Genomic DNA, 11,173 nt, shown 5'->3' with positions numbered 1-11,173 from the left:
TCCCCCCGTGACCTACGCCAAGCTGCGGGGACCCCAGGGGTGACCACAGGAACCCAGTGACATCTATGGGAATGTGTGGTGGAACTGGGGGGCACTGGGGGTCCCCACCCATGGGCACCCACTCATGTGTGTGCTGCCACTAAAAACTGCCCCTCTTCGTCCCCGTGGAGGCACCAAGATCCCAAAGAGGTGAGAGAAGAACAATTTCCAGAAACAGCAAAAAGAGAGAGTAAAACAACAGTAACAGCAACAAGGTCCAGTGTCGAAAGGGTCACAAAAGGAACGATTTCCTGTGAAAGCAAGAGCAAAGAACAAAGCCCAGACATTTCCCCTAGCACATTTCGTCCACCAGAGGAACCTGGCAGGGTCCTGGACCTTCCTTGCTCTGATGGCCAAAGTGGCCTTCAGGAGGCTCTAGGTTCTCTTCTCCCCAGTCCCAAACTTCTCCTCTGCTGTGTTCCCAACACAAGGATGTCACAAAGACCCTCTGTGGTTTCTGGAGCATCTCCCTTTTCCAGGGATGTCAGCATCAGGCCATGGCACAAGGTGGGGTGTCAGAGACAAGAAAAGTTTGATGTCTGGAGACATTGTGGAAGACCTGTGTTTGATAGGAGTGGGTCAGGCCTTGCTTTTGAAGAGACAGGGCCCCAAATGTCCATCAGTCTGTCAGCCATGGCACACTGGGGATAGTGTGAGGCTCTGCCAAAGCCAGCTCCTGAGTGGCCGTGTGAGCAGAAGTGCAAGCTGGGGAGAGGGCCCTTGGTGTCCCAGCTGGCATAAAAGACAGAGCATGAGCTGGCCAAGTCCCTGAACCTGTCTCCTCTGGGAGTGTTTGTCCCATCCATGCTGGAACCCACAAGTTGGCAACTCATTTAAATGAGAAATATCTGTCAAGGAAAGTGGGAACTGTCTTGGAATGTAAGGAAGACACGTGTCAAAAAGATTTTTTAATTTCAAAAATGATGGGGCCTAAAGGCAAAAGTGTAAGAAAAGGAATACCAGCTGTGTAGTGGGAAATTTATAAACCACAACAGAACAAGCAACTCAAACCCAGAACTTTCCCTCCTGCTCAGTGCTGTTGGTTTTTGTGGCATTTATAACCGCAGCCAGCAGGGGGCGCTGCAGGGAACACTCGCGGCAAGCAGGGGGTGCTGCAATGAGCACTCTCAGCCAGCAGGGGGCGCCCCGGTCCAGCGCCATCCCCTCAGGGGCCATGGCGGCCTCGGACGGGAGGCAGGAGGGGAAATCGCTCCTTTTGCAAACTCACGGGCACCAATCGGTCCCGGCACCACCACCGGCAGCGGGCAGAAGCCGCCAAGGCAGCAGGTTGGATCCCAGTGCCCACTGGCAACGTAGCAGTGTCCCGGGGCCAGGCACACACCCTGTGCAACACACGCGACTGCTCTCCATGATCCCAAATGGAAGGAAGACAGCGCCTGACCCCAGGCAGGTCTCGGGTCCACAACAGCACCTCTGGTGGCTTTAAACCACAATTCCTGCAAACCCTCAGGCTTTCACTCAGGCAAGGAGGACAGGGATGAAGCAGCTTTGGGACCACCTGGAATCCAGAAAGGGTCACTCCCCACAGCCCCACCACGGCCATGGGCAGAGCCACTGACCGATACTTCCACACTTTTCACTCTATTTTTGTGGACAAAGTCGGAATCCAAGCATTCTTTCCATGACGTTCCTCAAGGCTGCAGATTTTGTTCAAGAAGGAGGTTCCCAGGAAGGTTGTTGGCATATTGTTGTGCAATTTGCAGTAGTCTTGTGGTTCTCTCTGTCCCTTACAAAGAGGAACAAATGATCAATTGCTGCATTTCCAGGCTGGTTCCCCCACACCTGCCCCTACCGCGGGGGTTTCCAGCCAGCCCTGCTCTGAAAACCATCAAAGGCCCTCACAGAGCCACTGCTTGGGCTCCCTTTGGATTGTGTGCTTCTTGCAGGTCTGAGCAAACCACAGGCAGGCCTTTTTCCCCCACAGAATTCTCACCTCTGCAGCAGCTCTAAAGCTGCCAGAATCAAATCCAGGGGGACAATGGGGACCCTCAGGTCCTGGCTGCCACCTGGGGCTGGGCAGAGCAGGGCTGGGCAATGGCCAACCCTGTGCAGTGGGGCTGGGCCATGGCTGGGCCCCACCCTTACATGGCCACTGGCTTCAAGGAGCAGGAGTTTGGGAGCTCCTTCCTGCTCAGGGTTCCATTCCCAAGCTGCTCTTGCTGGCTCAGATCCTGCAGGGGATGAGCAAGAATGAAGAAGCTGCCAAGCTCCAGGACTGGACCGTCTTCCCCAGCATGTGTCGCCTCTGGGACAGGTTCCCCACCAGGACAGGAGCCCCCTGGATGTGCCCCCCAAGGACAGAACCCTTCCCCCTATGTGAGAAAGGTGTCAAATGGTCTTTTCCTTCTGCTGCGGGAGACAAAAAGTGAAAGTGTTGGGAGGTAAAAGCTGCACTCCCCCATCCCCCACAGCCTCCTCAGCCCTCCCTGCAGACCCCTCACTCTTGCTTCCTCCACCTTGGGCTTCCCCCACCCTGGGCTTCCCCCAGCCTGTTCCCTGCTCCAGATGCCCCCAAGGACCATCAAGGCACGAACTGGGGGGTTGTGAAATTGAGGGGTAAAATGATGGAAATGGAATAAAGAGAGGCAAAAATCACTGGAGGCTGGGGGACACAGACCCAGAGCAGCCCAGAATCTGTCTGGGGTGACCCCCTGGACACCGGCACCATGTGGGGGTGGTGCTGGCTCTGGGTCACCCCAAAATCTGAAGCACCCAAGAAAGGAGCTGCAACCCATGGGCTCACCTAGCCACTGCCCATCCCTGGCACCCCCATTTCCCCGGGAACAGAAACATGGGACCTCCATTCCTCATGTCCAACTCTCTCTGCAGCCCCCATCCCAACACTGACATTCCCGAGGATCTCCATGGCCCAGCACCCCATTCCCAAGGAACACCTTCCTGTTCATTCCATCCCCTGAAATCTTCCTAGGACCCATAATTCTCCCATCCCATGAACTCAAATCCTTGGAGCCCACATTCCCCTGGGACTCCCATCCCTGAGTCCCCCCAGGTAGGGAGACACTCATTCCAATGGCACCCCCATTGCTGGATATTCCCCGTCCTCAGGACCCCATTTACCAGTGACCCCCTTCTTGCCACCCCAAAACCACCAAATTCCCAACTCCTGGGAAGCCCATGAACCATTTTGTCCCACCCACCCGTGTCCCCAACCTGTCCCCAGCCTGCCTCCACCAAGGGCCACCTACACATGAGTTCAAGACATGACCTCGCTTCCTTCCCCTTCATCCGAAGAGCCGCCAGCCAGGGGAGCGGTGGCCACAGCAGCGAGTGACAGCCAGTGCACATGGCTGGGGACACCGGGATGGCCGGGAAGGTGGCGCTGCTCCTGTGGGGTGAGTGCCCCAGGCACAGGCATGACACCCCGGGGATAGGGAGGGGAGGGGGCACAGGGGTCTGTGGGGTCCCCTGAGGTCCCCAATGTCAGCAATGCCAGTCCATGTTACCCACAGTGGACCTGGGTAGGACTGGGGATGTAGAGTAGCTTTGGGGACAGGAACAGGGGCAGGAATTTGGGGATGGGGATGTGGAGACAGGAATGTGGGGACTGGCACCTTTGGGCTCAGGTAGCTCTGGGGATAGGGACAAGGGAACTGGGATGCAGGGACAAGAACTGTGAGGATGTGGCAATGGGGATGGGATCATGGGGATGGGATCATGAGCTGGTGGGGTGACCTGGGCCAGCATGGGCTGTGTCCATGGTGTTCTTGTGCCTGGGGTGTTCTCAGTGTCCCCATGTTCTGCCTCAGCCCAGGGTGGCCTCGGTGTCCCTGTTTCCAAGGTGTCTGTGCCACAGGGATGTAGTACACGTGTGGCTGTGACACAGACATGTACCCCTGCCTGTCCAGACTTTTGGGGACTACCCACACACTTTCCCACAAGAGCATCTGTCCCCATGGGGACAGTTGGGTGACAGCCACCACACCCTGTACCCCATGTGCCTCTGTCCTCATGATGACACCCCCACTGAGCCCTGTCCCTTCTCCCTTCCAGCCCAGACCCTCGGCCTCGCTGGTGAGTCCTCAGGGGATGCCATGTCCCCACCCCGCTGTCCCCAGCCCCACACTGGCCCTGGCAGGCTGGTGTCCCCTGTCACCCACAGGTGCCCAGACCACCCAGCTCCTGGTAGAGCCCCCTGGAGGCGGCGGTGCTGTGGGACCGGGTGACACTGAACTGCCAGGGCTCAGGGACCGCCGGTGCCACCACCTGGTACAAGGATGGGCAGACTGGAGGCAGGAGGGAGAGAACCACCTCAGTGTCACTGAGAGTGGCACCTACAAATGTGACAGACCCAGCACTGGGCGCAGCCCCCCCTTGACAGTCTTAGATGGTGAGGGGAGACCTTGAATGATCATGGGGGCCCCAGAGCGGTAAGGGTGGGCTCAATTCCATGGATGGCCTCACACCCCTCATGTGACAAGAGCCTGTGCCCTGCACACAGGGACATCCCAGTGCATCCCACAGCACCCCAGAGAACCCACATGTCCCCGGTGCTATGGGCACCCACCTCAGACCAGTCTCATCAGTGAGATGTGACCTTCCTGTCCCACAGACCCACTGGTGCTGCAGGTGCCAGCACAGGCACTGCTGGATGGGGACACCTTGACACTGCGCTGCCAGTGCTGGCAGGACAACCATCTCACCAGGGTGCAATTTTACCGGGACGAGAAGGATCTTGGGATGTTCCTAAAGGGGACTGAGCTGTCCCTTTCACCTCTGCAGCTGCCCCACAGTGGCCGCTACAGATGTGAGGGCTTGGTGGGGTCCTGGCAGTCACGATCAGCAGCAGTGACAGTGCATGGTGAGCACCCACACGGCTGGAACTCCAATATTTTGACAACCCCAAAGACACTTCCCAGTGCACTCAAAGTCCTCACCTCCCCTCTCCTTCCCAGAGCTCTTCTCGGTCCCAGTGCTGAAGGGTCCCCGCGAGCTCACTGAGGAGTCCCTCCTGACTCTCAGCTGCCTCAGCACCCCCAGCCCCCTGTGGCCCCGAGCCCCCCTCCTGCACGTGTTCTACCGGGACAGGCAGGTGGTGGGGGACCAACAGGGGTCCCCGCAGCTGCTGGTGCCCGCCGTGGGGAACTCCCACTCGGGGAATTATGGCTGTGAGGTGCACTCCCAGGAGGGGTCCATGCAGAAGAGCAGCAACCGGCTCCTCATCACAGTGTGCAGTGAGTGCGAGGATGGGCATGAGGAGCCCCCACAGATGGCTCATGTCCCCCACACTGCCTGGCATCTCCCAGCCCTCCCTGATGCCTGCTCTGGGGCACCCAACCTTTTCTAGATCCCTCCCTGCCCCCCCCCAATCCTTTCTCGGGTCTCTCCTCAGGACACCCAGCCCATACATGGGTACCCTCATCCTTCCCTGGTGCATTTTCTGTGTCCTGCCATCGCTGCCCCAGGTCACTCCTAAGGCCCCCCCATTCCTGGCTCATGTTTCCCTCCATCTCATATTGGGTCTCTTCACCCCTGTCTGGGTCCCTTCACCCCTCTCTGAGGTCTCTGCACATTGCCCAGCTCTCACCATTCCCTGCCATGGTCCCCGTACCCTTCCTGGTGTTGCCCATTTCCCTCTCCTGGTGTTCCCTCCCTGACCCCCTTATCATCTCTAAGAGTTCCTTTCTAAGCCCCCCTCCCCAATCTCTGCACCCTCTCTCCCTCACTGGAATTCCCCTGCCCCTCCTTGACACCCCCCCGGGTCCCTCACTGTCCCCTGGTGTCCCACTCTCCCACAGGGGTCCCGCCCTCGGGGGTGTCCCTGTCAGCACAGCCCCCTGTGGAACAGGTTGCACTTGGGGACCGCCTGGTGCTGAGCTGTGCGGTGGTCAGAGACAGGTCCCGTGTCCTTCTCCTGGCACCGGGAGGGCTCAGGGGCACTGCTGGGCACCGGCCCCCACCTGGAGCTGTGCCACGTTGAGGACAATGACAGCGGCCAGTACTGGTGCTGGATCAGTGACGGGGACAGTGTGGCTGAGAGTGACCCCCTAAATGTCACCGTCCTGGGTGAGTGGGACCCTCGGGCTGGGGGTGACCCCACCCACGGCACCCCCATCCCACCTGGCCCGATGCCAGCACCATCTCTATCCCCACAGTGCCTGTGGCCAATGCCACCATCACACCCGGTCTCCTGTCCCACTAGGTGCGTGCAGGTGACAACGTGACCCTGTGCTGCTTAGTGCAGGTGGGCTCAGCCCCTGTCACCTTCACCTGGCTGCACAACAGGAAGGAGGTGGCCCAGGGTCCCCTCCTGGAGCTCAGGGCCACTGATGTGGGACATTCGGGCACCTACCAGTGTGTGGCCACCAATCAGCTGATACAGGATGGGCACTGCGTGTTCCAGGCACTCAGCCCTGAGCTGGCACTGGAGGTGACACCTGGCTCATCCTGGATCACAGGTGGGGTCACATGGGGTCATCAGGGTGTTCAGGACTCCTGCAGTTCAGGATGACCTCAATTTGTCCCCTCTGTCCCCAGCAGTGGCTGTGAATGTCGGCAGGACCCTCCAGTTCCTGCTCCTGCTCCTGGCTGTCATTGGAGGCTGTCACTGATGGCTCCGCCAGGGTGGGTGACAATGGGGGTGGCACAAGGTCCTACAGGAACTGGGGGGAAGCCCCGAACACTGGAGGGGCCGTTGGGGCATCACTCAAAGCCCCTGAGCTTGAGGAAGCTGAGCCCCCAGTGACCTTTGCTTGGGGTGCTCACAGGTTTGGGGGCTTTTGGAGGGTCCTGGGCTGTCCCAGGAAGGGCATTGAGGAATATTGGGGTGTCACTGGGATTTCCTGCGGGTTTTTAGGGAGGTGTTGGAGAGTTGTGCAGGGATGTTGAGAGCTCTTCAGGGATCCTGGAGCAGTTTGGAGGCTTCCCTGCATTCCATTCTTGGGGTTACGTGAGGCTTGAGGGGTGCTCAGGGGTTCAGGGTTCCTGGAGAGGGGGTTGGAGTACCTGGGTGGCTCAGGTGTTCTGGGGCTCCTCACGGGTGCTTTGGGGTGCAGGGTCCTGGGAGTCCAGTAGAAATCAGTGTCTGCTGGAGGCTCAGGGGTCCAGTGGGCATTGAAAGGTCCCAGGTGTGGTTGGGGCCCAGGGGATCCCAAGATCACCCCATCCTTGTTTTCTTGCAGCTCTCAGGAAATCCCAGGACAGGTCAGTGGGGAGCTCAAGCCATGGCTCTCCTTGACCCCCTCCCCAGACACCCCTCAGACCTCCCCTTATCCTCACAGGCCCCCCCCCAGAACCCCCTTATCCCCTGGAGGTGGGGGAGGGGCTGGACATGAGGGGGCAGGGGGTGAGTATGGGGGATGGGTGGGGACATGGACATGTCACCCATGGGTGTCACCCCAAGCCAGGTGTCTCTTACTGTGTCCCCCAAGGACCCCCAGGTGACACATGCAGAGCTGCCAGGACTACATGGGTGACTGCAGGACACCAGTGACATCCATGGGAATGTGCTATGACACTGGGGGACACTGGAAGTCCCCATCCCATGGCTTCCATGGTGGCCCATCCTGCCTGGGGTGATGACCACGAGTCAGGGAGGCTGCACAGGCCACCAAGTGCTCCCCTTCTTTCCCCCTCCCAGTGCTCCAAATCCACCTATGGCTTCCCAGGCGCTTCCCAGTGCCAGGGGACACTGGACCTATTGGAATATGAATCCCAATATAACCAGTTAGATGGTGCCTGGGCCAGTTCTGACCCTCGCTGCTGGGCCAAAGGCAGCACTGTGGTGTTTTACCCCAGAGATACCTTGGCTGGTGGAGAGTGCAGCGGGGCACAGGCGCAAGTCCAGGCTTGTCAGGACTCCGTTTACCTCAGGAGAGAGAGCTTCTGGCAATGGTGAAGATAAGAAAGGGAGGATTCTGCTGGAGGGTTGCCAGAGGTTTATTCCATGGTTACAGAGATGTCTGCACCGGGCAACTGCTGCTAACAGAATACCGGCCGCATGGTCTGATTAACCTTTTAAGCTCAGGGCAGGGGAAGGGGAGGGGACAGGTGAGCCACCAACCAGGTGAAGGGGCAGGGTCTCAAGGGACTAGGGACACCTATACGGGCCAATGTCCCCCAGGCCTGAGGGACCAATCACACGACGCCTTGCTGGTATGTTAGCCTGATTGACAGGGCACACTCAGCGAGGGGCGAGGGGGCAGGGAGAGAGGGATAGGCACACCTGGGAAGGGACCGGAAGTTTAAAACAGGACATTGCAACACACAGCAACAGGACTGAGCCTTTCAGGGTGTGCAAACAGTGTCTGCCCGTTTCAGCGCTGTCCAAAATGCTACAAATGCAGCTAATAATTGATTCCTCAGAGGAGCTTGCTATGTCAGCAATAGCCAAGGAATGGAAACATGATAATCTCAATATATAGCAGAGAAGACGATTGATAGCCTTGCTTTAACTGGGGCTAAATCCACTGCTAATTATGCCAACATCTTTGAATGCAAGGTTTAATACACTTTGTGTCTTCATTAGGAATCTCAAAAGGGCATGTTCAGCAATTGGGAATGTCAAAGGCCCTTTAAAGAGCACTTGAATTATGTAGATCTCCAGCAATAGGGAATTTAGTTTAGCAGTTCTTTTTATCTCTTTTTCAAACAAAGGAATTAACCATAAATTAGGACTACTTTAGAAAAAGCAGATGTTCTCTCTGAGATTTAGTAGGAACAGACAGCTGTTCCTCACGTTCAGTAGTCGCTGATGTCTTTAATTGCATTTAAACTCAAATGAATTCCCATTTTAAAATGGATACCATACCCCTTTCCTGCTTAGCAGAATTGGTTTTGGTACTTGCAGGAGCTGTTTCAATGTTGATGACTGCTGGTGGATTAACAGCATAGAGAAAATGAAGTCTCTTCCACCACATTATATTAAATGGCTGCTAGATAACATTTTGTCTGATCAGAAAATAAGAATGGTCTCCTGAGCATTTCAGGTTTTGATCTCTCAGCCAAATCTGCCATGCAAGAAGCCTGTTGGTAGTAACTTTTTGCCTGTGTTTGCTACAGTTCAGTTCAGAAAACGGGCAGAGATATTTCAGAGATAATATGAGAAAACACTGGTGGTTTGGTTACATTTCAGTCCCCTGTGTAGCATTTTTCTTTCTCTATGCCCCTATTGTAGTGGACATTATAAGAAAAAATGCCATCAACATTGGGAGTGGAAATGGCAATAAAATGTGGAGATGCCCAAATGCCAAGGCAATGGGGTCTGGGTAATTATCTAAGACGCCCTGAGGTTTGAAACAGCTCATTGTTGGAAGCCCCAAAAGCATTCTGCCAAAGACACCAGCTGGTCACTGATGTTTCTCATTTGGCTGTCAGGCAGCAGCCATCTCTGGTGGGCTGGAGTTTTGAGGTGTGCTCTAATCCTGCCCTTTGCTGTGTGCCCCTGAGCACAGGGAAGAGCCAGATTAGACATTTGGCACTTGGCATCAAAGTTACAAAAATGGAATCATCCCTTTTATTAGAAATCTCTCCATTTCCTCTCTATGGTGCATTTCCAAATCCTCAGTGTGGGTTTAGACAACTTCTTAATGGAAATAAAAGGCAGCTGGACATTTAATTCATTGTTCATGCAGAGATTGTGAAATAATTTAGTAAAGGTAGGAAGTCTTCCACAGGGACAAGGCTCTGGTTGGAGCAATTAGTGCAGAGGGGTTGGTGGTTCTGTTTCCAGGATGCTCAGCTGCTTTGCCCGTTTCTGGACCAAGGGGCTCTGGTTGCTATTTTGCTGCTCTTGGCCAGAGAGGCTGGCAAGAAGCAGAAGCAGAGGCAGATCCTTGTTTGCAGTGAGGCTGGTGGGTAAGGAGCTGTGTCTCTGTCCCGGCAGTGCTTGTGCAGGGGGTTCATGCCAGGAGCCCTGAAGTCGCCCAGCGCGACGCCCTGCCCGTGCTCTGGTCCTGCCTGGGGAACAAGGCGCTGCCTGTGCCGAGCGCCAACGTCCGCACCGTGGCCACCAAGCTGGCCTCTGCCCTCTGCAAGGTGATGGGCACCCAGCTGAAGGAATGTGCTGCCAGCAAGCCTCCACATGTGCGGGAAAACCTCTCCAAAATGTTGGGCTGGTGAAGGCGAGATGTTCTCCAGAAAGCTGAGGAAGCGCTGAGTTGGACACCTCTGGATTTGCCTTTTGAGCTGTGCCAAAAATGACAAAATCCTAAGGAAGGGTGTGCATCTGCCCCCACTCTCTCCATTGCCCTTCCTAGTCATGGCATGGGGGGCCTGAAGCAGCTCCAGATGGAGGACAAGGTGAAGGCAGTCATGGCTCAGCCTCACACAGAGGTGAGGGGGAGCTGGGCCAATCTCTGCTGGCAGGAAGGGTCTTGTGGCAGCCCAGAGAGGCTGTGCACATTGCCAGGGAACAGCTGTGCCCTGCACATGCCCCTGCAATGAGCTGTGCTGCTGCCAGTGCCCCTGGAGCTGTAGGGCTGCTGAGCTGTGGGGAGGCAGAGGAGCAGGAGGGTGCATGTGCAGCTGAGCCATTCCTGGGGAGCACAGGGCTCTGGGCTCCCTGCTGTCCCAGGGCAGCCCAGAGGCCAGGCTGTGCCTGTGCCAGCTCTGGGCAAGTGGCTCAGGGTTGTGCCCCGGCCTGCCTCAGTGTCTGCCAGCAGGAGCATGTTTCCCTGTGCAGCTGTTTAGAAGTTTGCAGGAAAGGTGTCCCATGAAATATGGAGCTGCAGCTGCTTTAGGTTTACATGGTGGTCTCTGTTAAACTTTGTGTCTCCATTTTGCAGATCTGAGTGGTTACAGTCTTCCCAAGAAGTTTTCTCTGGACACTTCCAATGTTCTCTCACCCACAAAGTCCTCGTCTCCCATCCAGAAGAGCTCTCTTTCCTCCCAGCTCAGGAAGAAGCTGCCGCCTGTATGGAGAGTGTTTGAAGAATATGATTGATGTGTTAGGCTTCATAGTTACAGCTGTACATATGTTCTGATCTTTAGATGTGGTTTTGAATTAATGTCTTTTGATTCTGTCTTTAAGTTTTGATGACATATTTTTAATTCTATATATTATATTTTGATGATGAAAAAAGTAAATAAATAAATAAAATTTAAATAAACCAAGAGGAGAATGTGAGACCAGGACCTGCTAGCCTAGGGATTATGG

General features: G+C 55.9%; 1 pseudogene; it reads left to right on the top strand.

Annotated features, from left to right (window-relative positions):
• The first annotated feature begins 3,312 nt into the window (after positions 1–3,312).
• Positions 3,313–10,808, top strand: LOC135441935 (Fc receptor-like protein 2; annotated as a pseudogene).
• Positions 10,809–11,173: the final 365 nt, after the last annotated feature.

This window comes from Zonotrichia leucophrys, unplaced genomic scaffold, assembly GCF_028769735.1.
Source record: "Zonotrichia leucophrys gambelii isolate GWCS_2022_RI unplaced genomic scaffold, RI_Zleu_2.0 Scaffold_713_25931, whole genome shotgun sequence".
Taxonomy (NCBI): Eukaryota; Metazoa; Chordata; class Aves; order Passeriformes; family Passerellidae; genus Zonotrichia; species Zonotrichia leucophrys.
The sequence above is the reverse complement of the archived record's forward strand: the minus strand, read 5'-3'. Positions and strand labels throughout refer to the sequence as shown.